A 22,507-nucleotide genomic window follows, 5' to 3' on the forward strand; every position below is an offset into this window, starting at 1 on the left:
TCTTCTTATAAAGGAGGCTGAGTTCAAAGAGAAAAAAAATGAAACCATAAAAACCTTTTCAATGTTTTGAATTTAAGCTGTCTAATGCTAGTCTTACCATGCTCATTTTTTGAAAGGAAGTCACACAGCCAGGATAGATTTAAGAAGTGAGCAAATAGTGCAGACTATCGCAGGTCCTCTTTTTGGGAGACCCTACGAAGGCAGATTATAAATGATGTACAAATGAGAAAATTATAGATCCTGATAAATGCTGCTATTAATCTACCACAGAAGTGATACTTAGTAATTACATTTTAAAATAGGTGTAAAAATAGACACCTTCCAACAGTATTTTCTTTAATTTTTATTTGTTACAGTTGTATTAACTGACAAATACAAATTATAAATATTGATGCGTAACAGGGTGTTTGAAATACATATACACATTGTGAATGGCTGAATCAAGCTATTTAGTATATGCATTACCTCACATACTTACCATGTTTTGTGGTGAACACTTAATTTTAGTCACCATTATGTACAAGAGATCTCCTGAACTTATTTCTTCTGTCTAACTGAAATTTTATGCCCTTTGACCAACATTTCCCATATTACCTTCCCTCATCAACCAGACCCCAGCCTCTGCTAACTACTATTTTACTCTGTTTCTATGGAGTTGGCTTTTTTAAGTTACACATATATAAGTGAGATCACACGGTATTTGGCTTTCTGTGCTTGGCTTATTTCACTTAACATAATGTCCTCCAGGTTCATTTATGTCGTTGCACATGACAAATTTTCCCTCTTTTTAAAGGCACAATGGCATTCCATTGTGCATATGTATCACATTTTACTAATCTAATCATTCATTGATGGACACTTAGTGTGATACTACATCTTGGCTATTGTGAATAATGTTGCAATAAACATAGGAGTGCTAATATTTTGTCTACATACTAATCATGTCCTTTAGATATACACCCAGCAGTGGGATTGCTGGATCTTCCTAAATTCTATATTTAATTTTTGCAGACATTTTATATTTTTTATTATGCTTTAGATATGTTTGAATATATCATCTAAAATGCATATAACTTTTTCTAGTATTTTGTAATAGTTTTACTTCTAATGTTTTTTCTTTTTCTATTGCAAAAGCCAGAAGTTTCAAAACAATATTGAAAAACAGTGGTTGCAACAGGTTTCCTCAAAGTTTTCCTTAATCATGGATTAAATGGCAAATATGTGTTATTTAGATTGCATTTGCTTTCTAATTTCCGAGTAACAAAAATCAACTTAGTAACAAAGATTATTACATATATATTATGAATATGATTCTTTCAATATGCTGAAAATAGTTTTTTTTCTTTCAAATAGTGCTTGAATAGTGTACTTTATTATACAGGGTTCCAATGAGGGACAAAACACACTCTGAATCAGCATAATTCAAAGAGTATTACAAAAATAAATCACAAAGGGTACTATAGAAACCTTGGACTAGTAGTAGGCAAACACTTACTACTCTTAAGCCTGTGGTGAAAAGGATTTTTCCCAAAAAGTACATAGCAATATCTGGGGGTCCTGAATATACTTTTATATGGTTTGGCTCTGTGTTCCCACCCAAATCTTACCTCGAATTGCAATCCCCATATGTTGGAGGAGGGGCCTGGTTGGGGGTGTTGGATCATGGGGGCGGTTTCTATTGATTTAACACCATCCTCCTAGTGCTGTCTTGTGATGAAATTCTCATAAGATCTGCTTGTTAAGAAGAAAGTATATAGCACCTCCCCCTTCATTCTGTCTCTGCTGCTACCATATGATGTGCTTGCTTCCTTTTCCACCTTCCACCATGATTGCAAGTCTTCTGAGGCCTCCCACCCATGCTTCCTGTACAGCCTGCAGAACTGGAACTGTGAGTCAATTAAACCTCATTTCTTCATAAATTACCCAGTCTTGGGTAATCCTATAGCTACCAACTTATCTTTGTAACACTGTGAGAAGAGACTAACACACACTTCTAGCATCTCCCCACTCCCCAGTTAAAATAATCAATTTTCTCTCTTAAAACTGGCCAGGACTTGGCCTCAAAAAATAAAATGCAGTAGGGTGATACTTCAAGATTTCTGAGGCTAGGTTATAAAAGGTATTGGGGCTTCTGTCTAGTCTCTATCTCCATTTCTCTTTCTTTCTCTCTTTCTCTGTGTGTGTGTGTGTGTGTGCGTGTGTGTGTGTGTGTGTGTCTGTCTGTCTCTCTCTGTCTTTCAGTCAGGGCACTCACATTTGAATCCAAGAACCATGATGTGAGAAAGCTCAGGCTATTTGGAGGGCTTCATGAAGGTGTTCTTATGTAAAGTTAAAGTTCCAGCTGAGAGCCAGTATCAAATATCAGAGTAAAAAAGCTTTCAGATAATTCCAGACCTTGGTGATTTACTATTCCTGAGTTTTAAAATATTTCATCAGAGGACTTAGACATCAGGAACCAGAGACAACATAAACCTACTCCGCCGCATCTGGATCAATGGCTCACAGGATCTATGAACCTAGTAAATGGTTATTTTACATCAGTAAGTGTTGAGGTAATTCCATATGCAACTAATGGAGACCAAGAGAAAAGGAGAGGGATTGTTTTTAGAACTAGAGAAAAAGAGAGAAAATTACATAGTGTCATCCATATTAAATGAAAGATAACAACCAACCCACGGCACACACATTGGGAGAGAGTCAGGTGATCAACACTCTGACCTCACTCTGGTATCTCTTCTTTCAATTTCTGATGGGGATCAACATTATTTTAACCTAGACAGAAGACAAAGGCCATGGGAACCTTGTTGATGTAGTTCATACAACTCAGCTTCTTAGGCAGAAGGCAAGATGGAGAAGTATGCAGAATGTATCTTGAGCCACAAATTAATGATTCCAAACACATGTACCACATGCAACTTTCCAAAAGAATTTTCCCTGAAGCAAAGCAGTCTAAAAGGCAAACACAATAGGAGAGACAAATACTGTTTATTGTGAAAGGAAACCTTAATTCTATGCCACATTGATATTTATGCTGGCATTCTGAGATCAGGGAAAAAATTGAAATGTGTTCTGTGACTTCATGAGAATAAGAAACTCCTTACTAGCAAAGGTAATGAAACAATTTATAATTGTCTAACATCAAAAAAGACTATTTTTTTTACTTCAAATTTTACTAGGAATTTATGAAGAAGGTTAAAAAATAATTTTAATTTATATGTATCTATTGATATGGTGAGCACTATAAATTGGCAAATATGGTTAGAAATTAGAGGTAGTATTATCTGTATGGCAGCATCAATGCCATATTATGAGTCACATAGAATTGGTATATTACAAATACTTTTCAAGGCTTTATAAGCTGTGCTATGGTTCAGTAATGTATCCTAGGATAAAGAATGTATTCTATAGCTACCAACTCATCTTTTGTGTACTTTTATTCACCCTAGAATTTGTAATAATATAAAGAGATCATTCCTACACAAATGTTTGCAGTGCAAATGATTCAACACTCTGTATTGGTTACTTAAATAGCAAAGAACAGAAACGTGCTATTAATGTTCTGATTGGTCCAAAACAAAAAAAAATATGATAATCTTTGTTTTTGTTTTGTTAGAAGAAGATGGTAATCTTTATTTTTGTTGTTTATTTTGTTTTGATTTCAAATACCATAGATATGCTTGCCTTTATAGCTTTTAATTTCTGTTTAGATCCTCTCTCCCTCTCTTTCCCACACACATAACCCTACGTACACATACATAGAAATGACTATGCCCTAATAACACTTTTTGGCTGTTTCTTTAAATAATACATTTACAAGTATAGAAAAAAAATTATAAAGGAAGGTGAACATGAAAAACAAAAGTATTTTCCCACTATATCCAAAATTGTCAGCCACAAAAGTAGTCATTGTTAATTTTATTTTGCAAAAATTGTTACTTTTGTCTATATATGTATGCATCTGTCATGTTATTTTCCTTACATATTCTACTGCAATTCGCTTTCTTCAATTTTGCAATATATCTGAAATATCACCTAATTTAAAAAAAACTTATTCCTTAAAACAACTGTATATTATCTAGTTTAAGGGTATGCCATAATGTAGCAGATCTCTAACTCTTTGCTTAATATGTTAATGAGAAATGATCTGTATCAAAATACAGTATCTATTATTGAAATTTAAAATACAGAATCATATAATTTATATTTAAAATCAAAAACTGATAATTAAAATAATGTCTATTAAGATGCTAGTTAAAACCTAGACTGTCTTTGCAATGGTGGGATAGGCCAAGATTTTTTAGAGCACAAAAAGGAGGAACTGTAAAACAAGATAATTTGATACTTTGAACTCTGATATAATACAGCAATATTTTCAGTTTATCGAAGGATGCAGTAGAAAACATTGTAATACAGATTAGAAAAGAAACTTCAACACATGAACCTGAATATCTGACAAAAGACCTGTATTCATAAAAATAACTCCTACAATTTCATATTAAGAAGACAAGCAACCCAATAGAATAATGGGTAAACTATTTGAAACACCACATCAGAAAGAAGATATGAAAATGTCCAATAAGCCCATAAAAATTACCTACATCATTAGTCATCTGGAAAATGAAAGTTAAATGTATCATAAGATACAACTAAATGAAAAAAGAATGAATACAAACATTGAAAGGTGGCGAGGATGTGGAGCAACCAAAACTGTATATGTTGTTGGGAGAAATACAAACATAGTGTAATCTCTTTGGAAAACTGCTTGACATTTTATTTATGTACACATACCACCCTATGATCCAGCAGTTCTGCTTGTAGCTATTTATTTAAAGTAAATGAAAATATGTGACCTCAAAATTCTTGAAAAGAATAGTCCTAACAGTTTTATTCATTTTAGAAAAAATCTGGACAGAATCCCAATATTCTTTAACAGGAGAATAAACACGGCTGTATGCCACCTAGTAATGAGAAAGGAATGAGCTATTGATACATACAATAACATGGATGAATCTCAATAATATTATGCTGAATGAAAGAAGCTAGACAAATGATATACTGTATGATCTCATTAATATTAAATGCAAAGTTATGCAGAACTAATCAACATTAATAGAAATCAAGTCAATTGTTGCTTCTGGTTGGGAGGACGGGCATGAGAGAATATTCTTGATGTAATCAAAATAATCGGTGTCCTAATATTCATTTATCAAAACTGATTGAACGTTACACTGAAAATCTGAACATTTCATTGAATGCAAATTTAAATAAGAGAGGGAGAAAGAGAAAGCCCTGAGTAAATAATAAGTAATGCAAAACAAACTAAAATATTAAGAAATAAGCACTTATGAAATGCACCTAGCAAAGAGGAAAACATTATAGACCAAATATTTTATTTAATTTAAATTAAATTAAATTTAATTTAAAAAAATGTCTATTACAAATTCTCAGTTTAACTTAGGCTGAATCACTGGAAAAATATTACTTGGTAGAAGCAGTAAAATCATAATTTTATATATGAATGTATTTGTAAGTGACAGCTAAATCTGACTTTGAATCAAACTCTTGTGAATAGGCTATAAGTTAAAAATATGTAGTTTACATCTCATACCAGTCAGGATGGCTATTATTAAAAATTCAAAAAATGACATTCTGATGAAGTTATGGAGAAAAGTGAGCCCTTATACACTGCTGGTGAGAGTGTACATTAATTCAATCATTGTGGAAAACAATGTGTCCATTCCTCAGAAAACTAAAAACAGAATTACCATTCAACCAGCAGTCCCATTACTGGGTGTATACACAAAGGAAAACAAATCATTCTACCATAAATACATATGCACACATATGTTCATTGCAGCACTATTCAAAATAGCAAAAACATACAATCAACCTAAATGCCCATCAATGATAGATTGAACACAGAAAATGTGGTATATATACACCATGGAATACTACGCAATCATAAAACAAAATTAGATCATGTCCTTCGCAGCAAAATGGATGGAGCTAGAGGCCATTATCCTTAGAAAACTAACATGGGGGCAGAAAAACAAACACACATGTTCTCATTTTTAAGTTGGGGCTAAATAATGAGAACACATAGACACAAAGAGGAGAATAACAGACACTGTGACTTACTTGGGGTTAGAGGGTATTGTGCACTTGAGAAGTGAGGGAGGAGGGAGAAGATCAGAAAAAAAATAACTATTGGATATTTCGCTTAGTACTTGGGTGACAAAATAATCTGTGCACCAATCCCCCAGGACAAAACTTTAGTTATATAACAAACTAACACATGTAGCCCTGAACCTAAAACAAAAGTTAAAAAGAGGAAATTAGTGGTTTAAATGTCCTTATGCTTTCACTGTAGACCTCACCACTGTCTGTAACCCATAAATGGAGCAGCAGGGCACACAGCACATTCTAATGATTCAACTCAGTTTATTTATTTGCTAACAGTAAATTATAATTGTCACTGTTTTTAAAGTGATTTAAGTATCAAAAGGAAAGCTACTTTGCTGCCACCTACTACCCTTGGCAGATACAGCAAGTAACTTAATCAAAAATTCTGAAGCTGAAAGACGTATAAAACAATCCAACATTGACATACTTTCCACTTTTCTCTTATAGTTAACAGAGTCCCTGCTTTTTAATGTATAATCTTTTTTTTTTTTTCATTTTTTACATTTAAGAATGAAAGGAAGACTTTGCTTTACATAGTTGAAGCTCTGATTTTGTCTTTTGCTAATCACAAATGATACCAGCTGGGTTTTTTTAAGAAGCAAATAGGCTGCAGGCAGGACGGTTACACAGTTTGTCACAGCCGGAATAATAGTGTTGCAAGCATCCCCTGGTGTGTAACTGAGCTTTTAATGTCTAAACTAAAACTGTAAACCTCAGGGGGCAGAGGGTGAAATGGGGCTTTGGCTTTTATCTCAGGTGACTTTCTGAGTTTCATATTTGAGATTGTTTTCTACCTTGAAGATTAAAATGTGGTGAGAAAGAAAAGTTCACCAAAATATTTCAGATAATAAAATTAACTTATTTTTGTCATGTAGGAGGTAAGAAATAAGATATTGCATGAACACAGAGACTGTACTTATGCTCACTCGCCCATCCTAAACTACAGGAGACACTGAAATTTTCCCCTCTTTGTTCTTCTTCCTTATTTAATATAACAATTCATAGCAATGTTTTTGGTTTATTTGATACATAATAAAATGCTTAATGTGAACATACCCTAAATTTAGATAGTTAAAAAAAATGCAGATTCTACTTATAACAAGGAAAGATACTTTAGGAGCTTGTGATATACATAGGTATTTGTTTTTTTTGTTGTTGTTTTTTTGGTTTTTTTGAGACAAAGTCTGGCTCTGTCACCCAGGCTGGAGTGCAGTGGCGCGATATCGGCTCACTGCAACCTCCACCTTCCCGGGTTCACACCATTCTCCTGCCTCAGCCTCCCGAGTAGCTGGGACTACAGGCGCCGCCATCACGCCCGGCTAATTTTTTTGCATTTTTAGTAGAGACGGGGTTTCACCGTGTTCGCCAGGATGGTCTCGATCTCCTGACCCTGTTATCCGCCCACCTTGGCCTCCCAAAGTGCTGGGATTACAGGCGTGAGCCACCGCGCCCGGCCATACATAGGTATTTGTATTACAAAAGCTTGTATTCCAATTCTGGCTTTACCAGTTAATAGCTATGTAAAATCAGGTGGTTTTCGCTTAGGTATGCTGAGGTTTAGTTTTCTCCCACGTAGTTTATCAGGTAATAAGAATAAGTTGATAACATATACAAATGTCTGCTCTCTAAAGTACCAGTCTTATGGTCATCTGAAGTTGTGTACAAATGATAATTCTTTTGTTTTTGCACTATATTACCTCATACTATGCCTTCTGAACAGGAGAAGATGGTATTAGAAAATTCCACTTAATGGTGAGTATATGGATTTGAAATTATGATGACACAATTTGTTATTATTTTTGTTTGCCTTTCTTGAATTTCTTCTACTGGGAAAGCTGAAAGAGAAATGTAATAAAAAGAAGACATGTGCTTACTAGGCAGAATTTATTTTTAAATAGTTAACAAACAAAAATTAAAAATTTCAGGCTTCAACCTATGTACTGAGATTGAAAAATACATTCTATTTTATACTTCCATATCAGTTCACGTGATAAGAAAAAAAAAAAAATCATCCAAAACAGGTGCATTCAAATACAGATGTAGAAATTTGATTACCTATCATTATCCATGTACCTCTATTCGCCTTTCCTTCTATACTATAGAGTCATGTACTCTACCTGTCAATTAGGGTGCAGACATGTCATTTGTTCTTTGGATTTGTTTATCAAAAATGGCACTGACATCCTTTTTTGGTTTGAAAGCTTGTTTCAGTCAGCCCACTTTCCTGAGGTAAACTCTAGTCTTTATAATTCAGAGTAAAGTATCTATATTTCTGTTTAAAGTGGCTGCAAACTTCATATAGAAGTTACAATCTAGCATGCAAATAAGAAAGAAAGAAGTAAAATCATCTCTGTCTGCAGATGATATGATTTTCTCTGCAGAAAACCCTAAATACTCCACCAAAAAACTGTTAGAGCAAATGGTCAATAAAGTTGCAGAATACAAAATCAACATAGAAAAATCAGTTGGATTTCTATAAACCGACAGTGAACTATCTTTAAAAAAAATAAGAAAAATCTCATTCACAGTAGCATAAAAGAACAACAGAATTAATAACTTAAAAATGTTCTTATTATCCGAAGTTATCTATAGATTCAATGCAATCAAAATTCCAATATCATTATTCACAAAAATAGAAAAAATATTAAAATTTTGTGTGGGATCATAAGAGATTCTGAATAGCAAAGCAATTCTGAGCAAGAAAAACATAGCTAAGGGTCTCATAGTACCTGATTTTAAATTATGTTAAAAAGCTATAGTAGTCAAAACAGTATGATAGTGACCTAAAAAGAGACACATAGACTCTATTGATAGAACAGGATAGAAAGCTGAGAAACCTACGCATATGCAGTCAATTGATCTTCACAAAGGCATCAATAGTATATGATGGAAAAACATAATCTCTTATAAATGCTTTTGGTAAAACTGGTTATCCACATGCAAAAGAATAAAATTGGATTCTTATCTTACATCATGCATTAAAAATCAGCCTAAAATTATTAGGCTTAAATGTAAGACCTGAAACTTAAAAACCCTATAAAAACACATAGGGGAAAAACACTTCGATATTGAAATTGGCAATAATTTATTCTGATATGTTGCTAAAAGCACAGGCAACAAAAGTAAAAATAACAAGTGGGACTATATCAAACTACAAAGTTACTATACAGCAAAGAACATGATCAGCAAAATAAAAAGGCAATCTGTGGAATGAGAGAAAGTATTTGCAAAACATATATCTGACAGGCAAAAATTCAAAATATATAAGGAACTCACACAACTCAATACCAAAAAAAAAAAAAAAAATTAAAAAATTATCAAAGGACTTGAATATACCTATTCCCAAAGAAGCCATAGAAATGACCAACAGATAAATGAAAAGGGACTTCTTAGCATCGCTATTCATCATGGAAACGCAAATAAAAACCACAGTGAGGTATCATCTCCTACATATTAAAACGTCTATTATCAAAAAGACAAAACGTAACAAGTCATGGTGAGAATGTGGAAAAATAGGGAATCCTTGTACACTGTTGGTGGGATCGTAAATTGCTACAGTCATTATGAAAAACTGTACGGAGTTTCCTCACAAAAGTAAAAATAAAAGTACTGTTTTATCCAGCAACCCCACTACTACCCAAGGGAAATGAAATCATTATTTCAAAGAGTTAGCTGCACTCCCATGCTCACTGCAGCACAGTCATAATTACCAAGATATGGAAACAACGTAAGTGTCTATTGATGAATGAATGGATAAATAAAATGTGATACACACACACACACACTAGAATACTATTCAACCTTAAAAAGAAGGAAATCCTGTCATTTGTGTCAACATACATGAATCTAGAGAAGACTATTGTAAGTGGAATAGACCAGACATAGGGTACTACCACCTGATCCCATTTTGATGCAGAATCTTAAAAGGTCAAATTCATATAAACAGGAACAGGAATTGTGGCTGCCAGGGTTGCCAGAGCTTGGAATGTAGGGCAATGGAGTGAAGCGGTTCCAAGAGTGCAAGCCTTCAGTTATAAGGTGTTTAAATTCTGTAGGTCAAATGTAAAGCATGGTGATTACAGTTAATAATAATGTATTATAAATTGAAATTCAGTAAGAGATGAAGTCTTAGGTGTTCTCACCAAATAAATAAATACACATATGCATACACATATACATACATACACACACACACACACATATATACATATATACATACATAGGTTAATTAGCTTGACGGGTGAATCATTTACAACATGTGTGCCCTTCAGAACATCCTGCCAGTTGTAGTGAGAACACATGGACTCAGGGAGGGGAACATCACCCACTGGGGTCTGTTGGGGGCTAGGGGACAAGGGGAAGGAGAGCACTGGGACATACACCTAATGCATGCGGGGCTTAAAACCTAGATGATGGGTTGATAGGTGCAACAAATTACCATGGCACATGTATACCTATGTAACAAACCTGCACGTTCTGCACACATATCCCGGAACTTAAAGGAAAATAAAAATTAAGAATAAAAATAAAAATAAACATCCTGTTTCATACCATAAATATATACAATGTTTGTCAATTATACCTTTAAAAAGCTGGAAAAAAAAGTAAAGACCACAGAAAGAGAAAGAAAAATAAGGTTTAGGCTTTCATATAGTATTGAATAAAGGAGTTAGTGTCTTTCCTAATATTTTGGTGGGGTAATTAGCTTCTCTGACTGCCTATGAAATTGTAAGGGGAAAAAAGTATATTTTAACAAAGACATTTGAATACTTAATATAAAATCTGACTTATCTTTTTTTCTTTTTCATTTCCAACAAGTTGCTTTATTTTTTCTGGGTCTCAGTTTTTTTCATAGGTGCATTAAGTATTATAATAATATAAGGCTTGCTTTATAGAAATATGCTCAGGATCATTAAACATTATGATACCCCCTCCTCTTTGTGCACATAATTAGAAAATGGTATGAGATATAAACTTCAAACTTCTTAGCAATCAATGATCAGATATACTATAGAATCTTATGACATGAATTGTATATATTGTGAGCTTAGAAATATGTAAGCTACATAGGATTATGAGAGGCCAAATAACGTAGTAAATCAGAACTTTGCCTTTGAAGTCAAAACAGCTGTCACTTAGACATAGTTAGGAAAGTCGTGTAACTTCTCTTTACCTTGATTTCTTCACTTATAAATTTGGGCCAAAAAATAGTTTTGTTAACCAAGTTAATTAAGAATTAAAAAAATATTATGAATAGCACCTGAGGCATAGTAAACATTAAATACATTTATTTACTATTAATTTGTTATATTATTAAACTGCATGCTCTCACACTCACATTATATGGATTTGGATGGTACAGAAAAGAACCATTCTGTTTCCCTTTCGTGGAAAGTCTAGTTGACCAGCTGATGGGAGTTCTGTTAACAAACAAACTTTAAGTGTCAGCCCTTTCAGGGACTGCTTCAGTTTCAGATAACTGTGCTGAGATATTCAGTAGACTTCATCTGAATGGAAATTCCCAATACTGTGTGCTGCCCATTGACGTTAGGAAGCACTGTCCCCTCACCCTGCCAACACTACTAGGTAGGAGGTTAGTCCCAGCTACTCTTGTGGACATCCTATTCAGTGTATTGCATCACACCTTCCCAATCCAAAAATGTTACTATCGACCTAAAGTTGACAGGCAATATTAGCAATGTGACATTCCATATTATTCTTTCAACCAAAATGTATTAAGAAACAATAAAGTGTTAGGCTTTATCTAGGTTCCAGAATATAAAAAATAAAAATAAAATAAAATAAATTATGTTCCTTAATATTATGAATATCTGTTAACTTCCCACAATATCAAATGACATGATCATCTCTCTGAAGAGTATCTTACAAGGATGTATCTCCATGGCTGCAGTTTCAAGTAGACCCTCACAACAAATGGCACTGTCTCTCCAAATGTGCTCTAAAAACAGTGATATTTACAATGGGGTAGAATTAGCGTAGCATATGCAATGAATCTCCAAGGAAATAAGTGAGACTCCCAAATTTAATATGCAATTTTGGCTAAAACTGAACTAACTTCCCAAGTATAACCCACTCATAATTATTCTTACATTGCTTTAAAAAATTATGTCTCCCACCTGGTACAAATATTATCATTTCTCAGGGCTAGAAACTCTCTGGGGTTCTAAAAGTACAATTGAAAAGAGCGATGTTGCTATTAAGGAAGTAAATGAATTTAATTAATGGGTACAGATTTCCTTGGCAAATCAGAAAATTTCTATTTTCTTTCAACAGATTTAAAGGAGGATCTAAATGAGTTCTGAGCTGATCAATAATTACAATTTTTTTTATGACATACCAAGACTTTCTTTCATTTTTCTCACTTAGAAGTAAAATATGAAGTGACATCGTTAAAATTGAATCCGCTTTTATCTGAATCTACTTTTCAACATGAAGTTATTTCCTAAGCCATTACTTTTAAGGTTCAAATCAAGAATAATATTAATCTATACATATCGGAAAAATTAAAAAGAAGCCTCTTACTTCTCTAAAAGTGATGCAATCTCAATAAAGTTTTGAATTTCATTATGGTTTTTTTTTTTTATTTTTAAATATTAGTATGTTTATGTGGCTTGGCTCAATTGCATATTAGCCTTAGTTGAATTAGCTCAATCCAGGATAAACTGTTTAGCACTTAGGGCCTCATGTTCTTAATATAACAAATAAACTTAATTTCAATTTGTATACATATTTTTATTACATAGAATTATGACAGGGTTACAAATCTTAAACATTCAAATGTAATACTGTATGTTACAACAAAATCTCTGCATGAAAATAAAAATTCAAATGTAAAAAGATATAAAGTACAATTTCTCATTCTTAAAGAAGAGCTAATGCCTATATTCTTTAAAGAGTGTTAATGCGAGGCTGGGTGTGGTGGCTCACGCCTGTAATCCTAGCACTTTGGGAAGCCGAGGTGGGCGGATCATGAGGTCAGGAGACTGAGACCATCTAGGCTAACACGGTGAAACCCCGCCTTTACTAAAAATACAAAAAATTAGCCGGGTGCGGTGGCGGGTGCCTGTAGTCCCAGCTACTAGGGAGGCTGAGGCAGGAAAACAGCATGAACCCAGGAGGCGGAGCTTGCAGTGAGTCAAGATCGAGCCACCGCACTCCAGCCTGGGTGACAGAGCAAGACTCCATCTCAAAAATAAAAAAAAATAAAATAAATAAAAAAATTAAAAAATAGAGTGTTGATGAGAGAGTATAGGTTTGTAGAAAATCTTGTAAAGGATTCGAAAGCAGAAATTTTAGAATTCCCACATTAAAATATTTATTTTCTGTTTTCCTTTGCATATTAAATTCTAATCTCATTACCTAAGAGTGACATTAATTGTAATACCAATGGTGTAAAACATCCCTTGTCTTATAGGACTTTACTGTATAAACAAAAAATTAAAACACTCAAATATCTGTATAAAATATAAAGAAACACGATTCAATGTATCAATGTAAATGAATTTCATCTGTCTCAAATATATACCAAGTTCAGCAAAATCAAAGGCAGATAATTTTTTTACCCACATTTATTTCCCCGATTTTCCAACTCAAAATTAAGCCATTTAAAAACATTGTTTTAGCAAAATACATATAAAGTAGAATAAATCACTGTTACAATAAACTTATTTACTACATGTTTACTAGAAATCATGTTTAAAGCAGCTTTAAACATTTAAATACAGTGTATTCTTTTGTTTGGGAAACAGTGGTAATTATGATAGATATAGGCAGAATAATGCGTGATAAGTATTGCCAACAACGCAGAGGCAGAAGAGGTATATTTACCTACATTAATAGTTAGGGGACGCATAAAAGAAATTTCTTCAGACTTACACCTTTGCCCTCAGTTATTATTAGACATATACTTGATGATACAATATTGTTTGTAATAAAAAATGTTATTTGGATTATTGTTCGCTTTGACTTATAGACACTTGTAAAATAATATTTTCAGTAAAATAATACAAAATAACTATTATAGAAACTTGATATTTTAAGGAAATCTATGATAGTTTCTGTTTTACAGTTGTATAATCACAATGTATTTATCTTAAAAAATAAATTTGTGTTGAGAACTGGACTACCTAAGAATTATGATCATTTGCTTCAGAAAACCTTTACAGACAAGACTGTAAATAAATATATCATCATTCTTCATGAATTTATGCAGATAAATTTAATTGAGACAGTGGTCAACTTACTTGAGCAAACAGCTTGCTTATCAGACAACTGTGTAGTGAGCAAGATTCATTACAAACCTTTCTCTGTTTATAACCACTAATAACCATTATTATTTCTCCAAATTTTACTCAACCACAGCTATTTCCATACTTAAGATGTACCTCAAACGACTTAAACCCAGGCCTCAAACCTATGAAATCTTTTCCGCTCTCACGTTAAGGTCGTCAAGATGGTGCCCCTTCTTATTGCTGTGAGTCCTAATAAACGTAGTTATAGTTTCCCAATACATTTTGTTTGTAACAGGTTATTAACAAGTTGATAATTGCAGGAAGATCATAAGTATACAATTTCTTATTCACATTTTCCAACATATTTTCTATTTGTCACTACCAATGGTTTTCTAGTTATTTAATGTTTATGGGCTGACAACTGAGACCACTTAGCAATACAGAAAGATGCGGTTTATACATATAACATTTTAAATTGTTAAAAAAGTAATATTTGAAAACAAAATTAATGTGACAAATGTTATAATCAGGCACTCTTACTATGATCCCACACGATAAATTAGTACAAATACTCAATATTTACCCTAACGGAAACAATAAGCTTTTTCTTTATTATGAAGTCATTTTAAGTTCTAATTTTTCTATTCTCACGTTAGCTATTTAGCTTCTAAATCTACACATTACGTGCTGCTGAGCGCCACAAATGCCTCTGAAAATTAACAACTCTGTCACATCTCACTGCCTCTCCTACAACATGGATCCATGCGATGCACCCGTCGTCTTTATTTTTAAATGCTGATTAAAAAACCATTTGTTCTTTTAATTAGGTTAAGGTGTATAGGCAGGTTGAATAGTGTTCCTGCAGATTGTCACTAGATTACACAAGCTAGGTATTCATACAGATATAAAACCTACATTTGAAATTTGAAATTTGAAACTTGAAACTACATTTTTATTTGAAATTTGAATTTGAAACTACATTTTTATTTTTGAAACGTTACATCAAAATCTCTGTGATCATTAACGTCTACAAATATATACAAAAGGAGAAATTTATATATATTGAGGAAAATGTTCAACAGTAGATTTCTAAATTTTTGTCTTAGGTTAACTCAAATATATTTTAGAAACTTGTGTCTCACAGCCAATAAGTCTAAGGGATAGTTCTGAAAGATGTTAGCCAGGACACTCCACTTGAGGTAGTAGGTACAAAAGTAATTGCTGTTTTTGCCTTTGAAAGTAATGACAAAAACAGCAATTACTTTTGTGTTGCGGGAAGTCAGGGACCCCCAATGGAGGAACCAGCTGAAGCCACGGCAGAAGAACATAAATTGTGAAGATTTCATGGACATTTATTAGTTCCCCAAATTAATACTTTTATAATTTCTTACACCTGTCTTAACTGCAATCTCTGAAAATAAATTGTGAAGATTTCATGGACACTTATCACGTCCCCAGTCAATACCCTTGTGATTTCCTATGCCTATCTTTAATCTCTTAATCCCATCGTCTTCTTCCTAAACTGAGGAGGATATATGTTGCCTCAGGACCCTGTGATGATTGTGTTAACTGCACAAATTGCTTGTAGAGCATGTGTGTTTGAACAATATGAAATCTGGGCATCTTGAAAAAAGAACAGGATAGCAGCAATGTTCAGGGAATACAAGAGATAAGACTTCTGGCTGCCAGTGAGCCGGATGGAACAGAGCCATATTTCTCCTCTTTCAAAAGCAAATAGGAGAAATATGGCTGAATTCTTTTTCTCAGCAAGGAACATTCCTGAGAAAGAGAAGGCACCCTGAGGGTAGGTCTATGAATGGCCCCCTTAAGGCGTGCTGTCTTTTATGGTCGAAGCCGAAGGGATAAAATAAGCCCCGGTCTCCTGTAGCGCTCCCAGGCTTATTAGGACAAGGAAATTCCCTCCTAATCAATTTTGGTCAGACAGGTTGTCTGCCCTCAAACCCTGTTTCCTGTTAAGATGTTATCAATGACAATGCGTACCTGAAACTTCATTAGCAATTTTAATTTTGCCCCATCTGGTGGTCCTGTGATCTCGCCCTGCCTCCATTTGCTTTGTGATATTTTATTGCCTTGTGAAGTATGTGATCTCTGTGACCCACACCATATTCATGCACCCCCTCCCCTTTTGAAAATTGCTAATAAAAACTTGCTGGTTTTATGGCTCGGGGAACATCACGGATCCTGCCAACATGTGATGTCTCTCTCGGACACCCAGCTTTAAATTTCTCTCTCTTGTGCTCTTCCCCTTTATTTCTCAAACCAGCCGAGACACCTAGGAAATAGAAAAGAACCCACGTAACCATCGGAAGCAAGTTCTCCCGATACTTTTGCACCAACCTAATAATAGTTGAAATAATAATATCAAACTTTATGGATACTTTGATGACATTGACATTTATCCTGTGATATTCAAGGAAAAAGAAAAAAAAAGATTGAAATTGCTCACAATAATATCTTTACCAAGCCCTCCCCAAGAACATGAGCAAGGTAACAGATTACATCAACCACAAGTTGGCCAAATCCTTAGTAGTCACCAAAAGCCTGTCTTGTTTCTTGTTTCTTCTCTCTGTGTGTGTGTGTCTGAATGTGTGTGTGTGTACCTGTGTGTCTGTGTGCAGCTGAACCATGGTCTTGCAAATAAAAGACCATAGTTGGATTTATTTTTTGCCATAATCTAGTACATTTAATAATATTGAAAACTCCCCATTATTTTGGTAATAATTTTATGAATTGGTTATTCAGGATAAAGTAGCATATTAAACTTTTGTAGCACATTATTTCAGTTTCTTACTTTTAATTGTATCCCTGACTCATTTGAGAATGCATGTTTCATGATATTTTGGCTTGAGAGCATTAAATTCTTTTCCTTTTTAATATTTGAATCTTCCTAAAACCTGTTTCTTGGAACACACACGTGTGTGTGTGTGTATAAGAGTGTGTACCTATGGATGTGTACAGATGTCTTGGCTAAATGATAGTATAAATGAATTATATGTTACCCAAGCTGCCTAAAGTTTTCTAGTTAGAAATAAACCCTAAAATTTCTAAACCATTAGGAGCATCATTATTATAAAATCATCTGTTCACGTGCATTTGCTTAATATTCTTGTATTTTTCATGTCCCTTAGTGAATCTAAAAGATAAGTAAAACTTTTTCTGTGATGTAAGTTTTTGAACTTAGTGAATTCGAAAGAAGAATGTAAACCCAGTTAAGCTATATTTAGAAAAATGTAATTTGACCAGCATGTGATGGGCAGTGACTAGATTACCAGTAAGAAAGACTGTATTACTATTCATTCCTAAAGTTAGCTACTTGGTCAAATAAACTAGTTTATTCTTAATTACAATTACAAAAATGATGCCAGTTTTCATTAGACTAGTGAGTGATGATGACAATAATAATAACAATGTAATTTTAAAGCTAGCTTCACTATAATATATATAATATAATGTATAGTATATAATAGCTGTTATACCTTCTTTTTCTCTTATGAATCCAACTCTGATAGTTTTAATAGGAAAAACTGCAATTATTATAATTATAAAATGAAATCAACTGTTTTGACTATAACTAAGTCTTATATATGCTCACATATTTTTCCTATGCCATTTTTAACTGCAGTCCTTAAAATGAAATTATCTATCTCAGCTTTCTAATGAGGCTGTCAACCTGAAGCATTTTATTTATTCTTTATCCAAGGTTAATGATAAAACTCAATATGACTTAAAAAAAATAAATAAGGCCGGGCGCGGTGGCTCAAGCCTGTAATCCCAGCACTTTGGGAGGCCGAGGCGGGCGGATCACAAGGTCAGGAGATCGAGACCACAGTGAAACCCCGTCTCTACTAAAAATACAAAAAATTAGCCGGACGCGGTGGCGGGCGCCTGTAGTCCTAGCTACTCAGGAGGCTGAGGCAGGAGAATGGCCTGAACCCAGGAAGCGGAGCTTGCAGTGAGCCGAGATCGCGCCACTGCACTCCAGCCTGGGCAACAGCGTGAGACTCCGTCTCAAAAAAAAAAAAAAAATTAAATAAATACACCTTTTGGCTGCCCAAATTATATACTACTATACTGAAGGACCGTTAGCTATTTTTCAATGATTCACTCCAGAAGCAGCAAAAATTTTACTATTTTGTAATTAACTTGTAGCTTTCTTTGAATTACATTTGCAAAATGTAGAATTCAAAACAAATGATCTAGTTCTCATTTTAGCGAAATTATGAGGAATAAAAATAAAAATATTAGATATCTAGTGGATAAATATATATATAGGCATGAATATGAACATCAGACATCAAAGATAGGTTTTTAACAGATATTGATTAAAATGGGGATAGTTTAATCTTCTGTTTATATGATTGTTTTGAAGTTCAGTAAAACATTACTTCAAATAGTTCCGATATGTATTTTCTTAACAATGAAGGGACAACAGCATAATGATAAAATGTGCCAAAAATTTTAACAATGTGACTTTACATTTATATTTAATAGTAGTTAATATTAATATTTAATAATGCATCCTTTAAATGAATGGATAGAATAAAATAAATCACTAATCAATAGAATTCTCCAGTAATAAGTAAATATTGTGGTTCATTTATATTTAATTTTTTTTTTTTTTTTTTTTTTTTTTTTTTTTTTTTTTGAGAGGGAGTCTCGCTCTGTCACCCAGGCTGGAGTGCAGTGGCCGGATCTCAGCTCACTGCAAGCTCCGCCTCCCGGGTCTACATCATTCTCCTGCCTCAGCCTCCCGAGTAGCTGGGACTACAGGCACCTGCCACCTTGCCCGGCTAGTTTTTGGTATTTTTTTAGTAAAGAGGGGGTTTCACCGTGTTTGCCAGGATGGTCTTGATCTCCTGACCTCGTGATCCACCTGTCTTGGCCTCCCAAAGTGCTGGGATTACAGGCTTGAGTCACCGTGCCCGGCCTTTTAAAAACTTTTTAATGACAGATGATTTTACTGTTCAGTGCCTTATTTTGGGGGAACTATAGGCATAGAGAAAAGATAAATGTTCACCAAATAGCTTAAACTGGGTCACATAACAGATGTAATACAAAACAATATATTTAAAAGTTAATGTTAAAATAATTGTACAAGGCCGGGTGCGGTGTAATCATCCCTGTAATCCCAGCACTTTGGGAGGCCGAGGCGGGTGGATCACGAGGTCAGGAGATCGAGACCATCCTGGCGAACACGGTGAAACCCCGTCTCTATTGAAAATACAAAAAAATTAGCCGGGCGTGGTGGCAGGCGCCTGTAGTCCCAGCTTCTAGGGAGGCTGAGGCAGGAGAATGGTGTGAACCCAAGAGGCGGTGGAGATTGCAATGAGCAGAGATCGCGCCACTGCACTCCAGCCTGGGCGACAGAGTGAGACTCCATCTCAAAAAAAATAAAATAAAATAAAATAATAATAATAATAATAGTACAAGTTTTCCATAATAGCTGGGGGACCAGTGATTTAAGAAGGAGGAAAAAGTAAAAGAAAGCTTATTTCATTTTTTTACAGGCTTATATATTGACATGCAGGTCCATTTAATAAATAAAGTTGTAAGAAAATTATCAAACTAAGGCTTTAGGGCCACATGTATCCCTTTGAAGCTTTTAACAGCCATCATTCTGCAAAAAAAAACTTACTAGATACACCTGTTAAGTGCCATAGGGTATATAGATTCTTTAAGCATGGTTGATATCTTAAAGTATTTACAATCTGGTTGAACAGATAAGACTTGTACAAACAAAATTACAATTCAGGGAAGGATAAGATAAGTGTCAAGTGCCAGGTGAGAAATGTTTCTATTGAAATTCAAAGGGAAAAATAACTTCTGATTAGTGTTTCACTTAAAACCTCCATGCAATCTCAAAGAAAAGAATAATAATGAAATGTTCTGATTCTGGTTAAGGTAATAGTGTTTTCTTAAAAATCTTAATTTGATACTGCAAGATCAGGGTCTCTAAATATCTTATATACAATCTAGAAAATAATTTTAGAAAGATATATTTAAAGTGATAAAAATGACTCAGTAGCAATGAGCATAATAAATTCTAGTTTGTATCCACTTTAATAACTTTATATTATATATTAGGAATCATACCTCATATTTTAAAAATGGAAATTCAGACAAAGAGTTGTTGATTTTTATGTACATAAACAAGGCACTTAGTTTACTGGAGAGAGATAAAGAAAGGAAAAGAAAGAGAAAAATAGAAAGTGTTTCCATGAGTGAGAGGTCACGTTCATTACTTAAATTCCCAATATAATTATTTTCATGTAGTGGTTAAAATAAGTAATGGAAGTCAGTAACTTAACTCAATAAAGACTGGTTCCTGATTGCATGACAGTCAGATGCTGGTCAGATAGTTTTCTTAAGTGTTTTCCTCCACGAATTAAGATGCATCTTCTTCTATTATTTATATCTGTTATCTCCTGGTCTTTCACTTCCAACTCTTTGTATAAGGAAAAGAGACAGGATGGACAATCATGGTAGATACCTTAGTATTCATACCTGGAATATTGATATTTTTACCCACATTCCAGTATTTGGTAGTATTTAGATGCAAAGTAGGGAGTAGATTAAAGACAATATAGTATCTTTATGTGTCCAGGAAAAAAATAAAACAGAGCACTTCCTTTGTTAAATTTTATTTTCAATAAAAGGTCAATAGAGTGAATGTTTTTATTTTTTATTCTAATATCACTTTTTGTTTGTGTTTACGGTGGGGTACTGCATCTGATTCACTGCCCATCATCTTTGTAGGATGATAGATCAAAGTGTTCTATTTTGCCAGCACAAAACCCCAAAGCCTGCCAGACAGTCGCGCTGTTAAATCCATTCTCATCCTGCCATGATAGAGTGAAAAGGTGGATGTGGTTATCTAAATTTTGCCAACTGAATTATTTTTATATGTTTTTTGAATTGTAAGAAGAATTGTTCAAGAACTGTGACTTATATACTTGTCTTAGTAACAATACTGAGAAATATGGTTAAGTATCAGTTGCTCTCTAGATGCTTTAAATTGGCTGATTCCTATCTTGGTTGCCGTGTTTGTTTCTAGCCAAAATAACCTGAAACAGTAATCCATTATGTGAGCAACCCAATATTGTATAAATAATTTCCTCTTTTTTTATCTTAAGTAAAACATTATAGTTGTTTCTTTAATGTCTGGCAACTAACAAACCCTAGTTAATACATTAATACTTTCATTTTAAAAGAAAGATTATAATTGCTCTTGGCCATGAATGATTAATAATAAATTTTAAAATGATACTCATTTGGATTATGATTTAAATTTGAAAGAAGTTGTCTTTCATGACTTAATTTAATGAAGGAAAAAACTTTGGTCAAAGATGGAAAATAATAAATCAGTATATATCAGCATCTTCTGCTGACTTTTGCTCTTCCTTTATAAAAATGATGATTTATTAATTCAGTTATAACACCAATTTATTGACATGATGGGGTTTTATTTTTCAGTTAGTATCTGGGTACAGTATTATGACATGCAAATATAGTTAAAATTTTCAATATTATACAAATGAGTGCAAAAGATAAATGAATATGTTTTACAGCTTTTTTTTTTTTTTTTTTTTTTTTTTTTTTTTTTTTTTTTTTTTTTTTTTTTGAGACGTAGTCTCGCTCTGTCGCCCAGACTGGAGTACAGTGGCGCATTCGCCTCCCGGGTTCACGCCATTCTCCTGTCTCAGCCTCCCGTGTAGCTGAGACTACAGGCGTCCGTCACCGCGACGGGCTAATTTTTTGTATTTTTAGTAGAGACGGGGTTTCACTGTGTTAGCCTGGATGGTCTAGATCTCCTGACCTTATGATCTGCCCGTCTCGGTCTCCCAATGTGCTGGGATTACAGGCGTGAACCACCGCACCCGGCCCGCAAATGATTATTTTTTTAAATGTAATACTCCAATTCAGAGATGGCAAAGTCCTGTAACAGGCCATATATCTTTAGCTTTGGGAGCGATATGTCACTGTTAAATCTACTCAACTTCGTGTTGTGGCACAAAAGCAGCTTTTGATAATACATGTATGAATGAGTTGTG

This window comes from Macaca fascicularis, chromosome 6 (genome assembly GCF_037993035.2).
Source record: "Macaca fascicularis isolate 582-1 chromosome 6, T2T-MFA8v1.1".
NCBI classification, from domain to species: domain Eukaryota; kingdom Metazoa; phylum Chordata; class Mammalia; order Primates; family Cercopithecidae; genus Macaca; species Macaca fascicularis.